Source organism: Triticum aestivum, chromosome 6B (genome assembly GCF_018294505.1).
Source record: "Triticum aestivum cultivar Chinese Spring chromosome 6B, IWGSC CS RefSeq v2.1, whole genome shotgun sequence".
Lineage (NCBI taxonomy): Eukaryota > Viridiplantae > Streptophyta > Magnoliopsida > Poales > Poaceae > Triticum > Triticum aestivum.
In genome coordinates this window covers 115,329,358-115,337,364 of record NC_057810.1, presented here as the reverse complement: position 1 = coordinate 115,337,364, position 8,007 = coordinate 115,329,358, and positions in this window count along the sequence as shown.

The following is an 8,007-nucleotide window of genomic DNA, read 5'->3' as shown; positions in this document are numbered from 1 at the left end:
TGCTCGTCCTCCTGGCAGAGGAGGAAGAGGACAAAGGAGGAGGAGGTGGGCTGGGCTGGCTGGGGGGGGGGAGCTGGGCCGGCTCTGGTGGCTGCGCGGGTAAGGCCAGGTAAGTGGGCTTCTCTCTCTCTTTTTTGTTATGTTTTATTTTTTTCTATTTCTGCAATTTGTTTTTGATTTGTTTTAAATATCAAATCATTTTATAAAATCCTAGAAATAAATATGGGTGCTTTCTGAATTATTCCAGTGACCCTTATCAATTTCCAACATTTATTTGAGCATTTAAAATATTTATAGTATTTAATGCCCAAAGTCAAATACAATATGATTTAATTCAAAAATCCAAAAATGACCTAAGGGTATATTCATCATTTTTGGCAGAGGTTTCCACCTTAACCAGAAATCATGAACTTTTCTTAGGGGCCTTTTGGGTTTATTGAAAAGATTTTAACTCACCCTAGTTGAGTTGATTTAATGCTAGGGTTTGAGCAATCCCCATTTCAAGTTCATTCAAAAGTTAAACATGATGCACACATGAGGCTAGGCTAGAGCAATGCCAGAAGCTAGGGATGTGACAACTCACCCCCACTAAACAAGAATCTCGTCTCGAGATTCAAGCGTAGGGTAAGGTGAAAGGTAAACGCAACTAGTATAATCTTCACGATCCAGGTTGCACTTCATAGAAACGTTGATTTGAACACCATCATTGTCTTGATGTCTTGTTTTGAGAAATCCTGCCAACATGACATGAAGGGAAGAAGGAGACTCTAGAAGGGTCGATCTTCTTGAAGATCGAACAACTCACGGAATGAGACATAGGACCATCTCTCGGGTTGAGACACGAGATACACATCAAGAGGGGTGGAAAGAAACGGATGATGAAGGTTCACTAGGTGGACAACAATTCCACACCTAAGAAGGTGGTAATCGATTGTTAACGTAGCGAGGAGTTGAGTTGCCATGATACCACGACGAAACATCCTAGAGGAGGGTGATCGTAGGGTATTATCTTAAGTGGCAAAAAGAATTACCTTTGATTCAAAGATCATTGAAACTCTTCATACCAGCATAAGGCAATTCACAACGATCGTTTGGAGGGGGTCGGTAGAATGGCATACTCAAACTTGGATGATGTGGATTACCTTGTTGAAGACAACGTAATGGATGATTTTTGCTTATCACCGGAGATGGAAGAGACCCATGGTAGAATGACACATTGGCGGTGCAAGCTGGGAACAAAATGCAAATGCTGGGAATGATTCTAATAACTGGGGAGAGGCTCAACAATAGAGAGTTATTCCACTATTGGAATGGTTATAGCATAACCGAGGAAGTTGAGAGCAAACCTAGTTAGTGTCGACGGTAACACGTAGCGCTTGTGCGTGCTCTCAAGAACTTGAGCAATTCCACAATCATCAAGGTTTTACCAATATCCGTGTCAAGGATCCTGGCAACACAACTTGCTACCATGATGAAGGATGATGGATGATGCAGATGCAAAGGAAGATAACACCTTCTCAGATTTCACCCTTGGCGAGTCCAAAGAAATAAAATCTGGATGATCGACCAAGAGACATTTAGCACTCCACTTCTAATGTTCTCCTTGACGTGCTAGTGTAACCCATTCATAGATATGGTTTGCTAACTAGAACATCAAGTAAAGGTCGGACTTCGGGAGCAATAGAATCCATAAGGAACGGTTACGGAGGTAAATCCTACGAAATCCTTATGGGGAGGTGGCCAATTTCCTCAATCAAGATATTATAATAACAGGTTTTCCGGATGGGTGTGTTGGCCACGACATCCACTTTACCGGTTTTCGAGGGACCGATATTATAGTTCTTGGGAAATGTTCCAAACCATCATATCTGCCTGAGATTCAGATCTGGTTGGTGTCAGGATATTCCAGACTCATCGAGTCTAGGAAGAAAAATGAAAGTTTGCAACACAAATCGACGAGATGACGTTGCGGGATTCTCGGGAGATGAACTACGATAGCAAGCTCCAAAACATGAGCTGGTTCTGCTATAAACATGTGAACACGTTGTCCCAGACAAGCATGACCACGTGGTAGTCTTATAATAAAACACTACCGAGTTCAGGAGGGGGAACCATCAACGAGGGTATCGAAGTCCTTGCATAAGGTATACTCTTAAGAAGGAACTTCTTCTCCTTGGACAAATCAATCAGTGGCTTGGTGTGCTCGGGACACATATAGAATGGAGGTAGCTAATCTCACAATCCAATGTATACTTCAAACATGCATGACTGACTTGGGATGATTCCAAGGAAGCAAAAACAATCTTTCTCGGATACACGGCGGCAACTTACACCAAGTGCACGTGAATTAGAGAAAGTCACATCTTTCATCCGGACATATGCTTCATGAGCTAGCATGAACAAAGGCTTTCAAAAATTTCCAACACTAGCTTAATGTTCAACAAAATTATGGAGGAGATAAGGATGTTGTCAATGGGCTCAACAACAATTCATCTGGGTTTCCTTTTAAAAGGAATTCCATAGTTAAGTGAACACGGTGATAGCATTGGTCAGACCAAAGATATAATGGTGTATGCTCGAGGAATCAACTACGAGTAAGACAACATTACGAATATCGTTGGTTCTGATTTGATTTGACGATAGCCCACACTCAAATCAAAGGATTGATAAGACAATAGATCCATCAACTAATCACAGGGACCAATCGATGAAGATATCATCTTTCTTCAACACACACTACACAAGAATATCCTTTTGGAACGAGCTAAGTCAGACAAGCTTTTATCTTCCAACTCTCCAAGTTGTTGTCCAGCTTAACCAACTAGCTCAGGGATATCTAACACTGATTCTTGGAAAGAAGGTGGTTCATAAGAAACCAACTTGATCACGGGCTCAACATAACGGTCAGGTGACGACCTGGTGATACTTCCGAGAAGACATTTAGAAAATCACGAACTACCGGTATGTTACTAAGCTCGAGAACAATCTCGCTTTTGTGGGCAAGACGATATAATCAAATGAGTGAGGACTTGACAAGATCCTAACTCATCAATCGAAGGGTGCACCGAAATAAGGACTAGGTAGCACGATCAGTCTTAGAAGGATGATTCGAAAACCAACATGCTAAGAATGAAATTATTGTCCTTTAACTACCAAGCAACAGAGTTGCTAGCAGTATTGATTTCACACATCACAATTCATTTGTCGGTATTCCGGTTGCATCAACACGAGGGCCGAGGAATGAACAGTGATGGCAAGAAGTATCACTGTACCAAGAGTTCATGGGATGGTGTGCAATTCCTATAACAATCTCGATATAAAATATGTAATACTCCAAGGTAGAGCAGAACCAAAAGCTGGATTGGCATTTGATCTGCGGAATACAACTACTTTGACCCAATCCTAGATATGGAAGAGGTATTGGAGTTTGTTTCACCTAGTCATTCCGGAATAGAATGGCTTGACAGACCACAAGAGTCATAGGCATCGATGAACGAACGCACGCATACTCTTGACTATCACTTGATAGACGAGGGTCAGAATGCAACTAAAGAGAACAACTCAAAGGAACATATAACTTTCTGAGTTGTGGATGCATAGATTAGTATGTCGAACCAAATTCAACATATTTCTCCCGGATAACCCATGCAGAAAGGTAGAACTGGCAGAGTCACGATTTATGAATGGAGAACTCCTCAAGAATAATCCTGTTGTGATATTTCAGTTCAACGAGGAACTTCTGCCATAAGTAGCTCATGGTACCTGGAAGAAGAAGATACCACGGGCTTCAAGGACTATCGCAAAGGTTACTAATATCCTGAAGGAACTAGCAAACACTATCAACAAGAAGTAAGTAGAGTGAATCTCGGGTTCAAAGCCCAAGGAATAGAATACCTACTATTAAGTGGCATCACGGGATGCTTTCGAGAATAAAAGCCGGAATCATCACACTGGGACACAAATCATGGCTAGACCACTAGATGATCCCCTAAGCACTTAGGGTCATAATAATAATTCCAACATATATGTCGAGGCAATAATTACCTCAACACACCGATTAGTGTGGTTAATCTGGCCCATGGGAACATCGGAAACAGAAGGAAGGGATTTGCAAATGCATCGGACTATTTAGAACCCTGGGATGACTCGGACAGCATAACGGCTATAATTGCTCAAAAAGATTTGAGACAATCACAAAAATGGTGGCATAACCACTCAAAGGCACAATATCAAGGTTTCGAGATCAACAATTAACATACGGAAGTAGTAGGAACTGAACTGAGACTTAAATCCAACAATCTTATAAGTCTACTGATTAGTAACACGTGATCCTAATAGAAAGAAGAGATAGCCTAGTTCTTAATCCCCGCAGGAAAGATAAGATGACTCAGATCAGAAGGGCATCAGGTATAAGGAGTAAAAAGAGCCTTACGATCCATCCCACAATCAATTCCCTTATATAACTAAAGAATTTCTAGACTCAACTTCGACCAGTTTGGCTTGGTAATCCTACAGGCAGTCAAGCTCTGATACCAACGCTGTCAGGACCCCGACTCAATGCCACATCGATCTAGCATGTAACACCTCATATCACTTTGCGGCCTCACGCACGGTATTCCCACGGGTGTCGCCTTACCTTTGCCCGGGACCGTTTGCGCCTTTTGGCACACGTATATGACAGTGTCGCTAGCATCCATATGATAAGGAGCCCGGGCTGACATGGCTAGTCGTAAACCCAAAGCGGCACAGACTTACAGGGACAGGCATCCATGACCCAGCATCGAACGTGTCGGTCATCAGCGAGTGAAACCAGGCTGTAGCACTGGGCTAGCAGGACTCCGGTGAACCAGGCTGTAGCGGGCTAACAGGACTCCGGTATTCATCGCGTGACATTTCCCCGAAGGGACAGACACAGGAACGAAGAAGGACACATGCCGGCCAGCCTAAGTGTTCCGGAGCAGTAGCAAGCTACCATGGCTCGGTGGAAACACTAGGAGACATTTCCCCGTAAGAGAGGCTACTAAAGATAAACAACTAGATGGTCAGATCCCACACATACCAAGCATTTCAATAACATACACACAATATGCTCGATATGTGCAAATACAACATGGCATCACAACATGACTCTATGACTCAAGTAGTTTATTCAATAGGCTCCGAGGAGCGAGATATTACAAACATGGGTCTCACGACCCAACAATCAGAGCATACAAGTCAAAGCACAAGCGGAAGCTATCATGTCTGAGTACAGACATCTATAAATGAAAAAGGCTGAGAAGCCTGACTATCTATCAGATCCTGCCGAGGGCACAAGATCGTAGCTGAGGTATCAAGCTAAACGTCGAAGTCCACGTGGAACTACTAGTGAGACTGAAGTCTCTCTGCAAAAATGTAAAATAGGCAAACGTGAGTACAAATGTACCCAGCAAGACTTACATCAGATCTATCTACATATGCATCATTATCAACAAAGGGGATGGTGGAGTTTGACTGCAGCAAGCCAGCTTTGACTCGGTGGCTAACCTGAACTACGACTGCAATGCAACTTTTTGAGGTGGCGCACACGAGTCCACATATTCACCATATCAATACACCACTATGGATCCGCTCCCGTCTCCCTACGAGAACGCCATCCATAGCACTCACGCTTATCTTGCGTATTTTAGGGTATCCACTTTCACTTGTCTATGAACTAATATAAGCAACCCAGAAGTCCTTTTCCGCGGACACGGCTATTCGAATAGATCATATTAACCCTGTAGGGGTGTACTTCTTCACACACGCTCTCACCACTTACCGTCGTTTACACGACATGTACTCGGCAACCTTCAAGCGGAAGCCCAACGTGGGTGTCGGCCACGACCTGCCTAAACACTCAAGTCTCTAGTCCAGGTTTATCGCCTATTCGGGTTCCATCCATGAGGAGATCCGGCCGGAGTTTCGCTCACAGCCCCAAACGATGTGTACAGGGTTCCGTGACACCAAACGGGTGCCCGGTTTACCCGGCCACGTGCCTACCGCATCACAGCCCACCCCTACGGTCAGCGCTGTCCACGGCCTCCAGCATACTACAAACACCAGAAACTACTTGCAACTCCTGGACAGAGGACAAGGGTGATTAAGAAGCCGAGAGGGTCCATTGGTTTCGGGCCCAATGCGTGGTAGTAGCTGAATCATGGATCACAAACACAGAACTCAGTTCCTGAGGACGGCTGCAATGAGACAACCCACCATGTACTCCTACATGGCCTCTCACCGCTACCTTTACCAAATCGTGTTCACACACTTAGCTCACACACAGTAGGACATGTTCACACGCCTCTGATTCATCCCCGATGAATCAGACCTGACTCAACTCTAGGCAATAGCAGGCATGACAAACCAGCATGAATGAGTAGGCACAACAGGGCTCAAACAACTCCTACTCATGCTAGTGGGTTTCATCTATTTACTGTGGAATGACAGGTCATGCAGAGGATAAAGGGGTTCAGCTACCGCAACAAGTAACAGATGAGTCGGTGTTGTCCTAATGCAGTAAAAGAGAGCAGGAGCGAGAGAGTAGGATTGTATCGGAATGAACAAGGGGGTTTTGCTTGCCTGGCACTTCTGAAGATAACATTGAGTCTTCATCAGTGTCAACGATCACATCCTCGGTATCACGTCTATCGAGAGGGGACAAATACCGGCAACACAGAAGGAAACACAATCAATGCAATGCACAATATGATGCATGATCATGACATAGCAAAATGAATGTGTTTTGGGCTAATGCATCTAGCAACGAGTTAAATGAAGTTGGTTTGAATTCAAGATTCAAATTCAAACTCCATATGTGATTATTCAAATGCCATTCACTTCATTTGCCCTAAACAGTAGTGATAAGTTGTTCTAACATGCATGAAAATGGTACAGATGGATTCCTTGAATTTTTCTGATAATTTTTCATATATAATTTATTTAATTTGGAGTTACGGTTAATTTTCTATGATTTATTGAAGTTTTAGCTATTTTCTGAAATTTCCTGAATAAAATTAAATCCAGAAAATACTTATGACATCAGCACTGCATCATGCTTGCGTCAGCAAGTCAACAGGGGTCGGTCAGGGTTAAACCTGACGTGTGGGGTCCACACGTCAGTGTCTCAGTTAACTAACCAGGTTAGTTAGCCCTAACTAACTTAGTTAGCCGGGCGGGGCCCGCATGTTAGTGACCTACCTAATTAACTAGGTTAGTTAACACTAACTATCTTAGCACTAACTAACCAGGCGCTTGGGCCCACACGTCAGGGGGTCAAACCCCGGGTCAAACCCGCCGGAGTTGACCCGCGGCTTGTCGCCGGCGACGCCAGCAACGGCGGAGGGCGTCGGAAACGCTGCTCCGGCGACCAAAACGGCGACTGAGGGGCTCTACGCGTAGCTGGGAGTCGCCTGCATCCATTTGTGCAAGCGGCAGGGGCTGAGGTGGCCCGAGCTCACCGGAACGGGGCCCGCGGCGGCGACCGGAGCTTCGGGTTCGGGCGGGGCGAGGCCACAGAGGACGGGAGGGGTGGTTAAGGGGCTCGTCGAGCTCCTGAGCATGCTAGGAGCACGGTGCCGTGCTCGGCTTCGAGCCTTGCTGTCTGCAGTGACGGCGGCGACATCGCCGGCGGAGCCGAGCTCGCGGCTCCGATGGGATCGGGGCTACAGGGCGCAATCAAAGGGGGAAAGAGGGAGGGGAGGCGTAGGAGCTCACAGCGGTGCCGTAGAGGAGGTCAGCGAGCTCGGGGAGGTCCCAGCAGCGCTGAATTGACCGGAGGCGAGCTCGGGCGCTGGAGGTGGAAGACGACGGCGGTGGCGACGTTGCAGGGGCTCCCGCGGTGCGCTTCTCGGCGAGGAGGAAGAGGTGGTCGAGGCGGATCTCCTGGGCACTTCGGGGGAGCGAGGGAGGCCCGGTGGCTGCGGTGGTGCTCGTCGGTGGCGGCGGCTCCGCTCGGGTCCGAGAGGGAGAGAGAAACAGAGGAGGGGG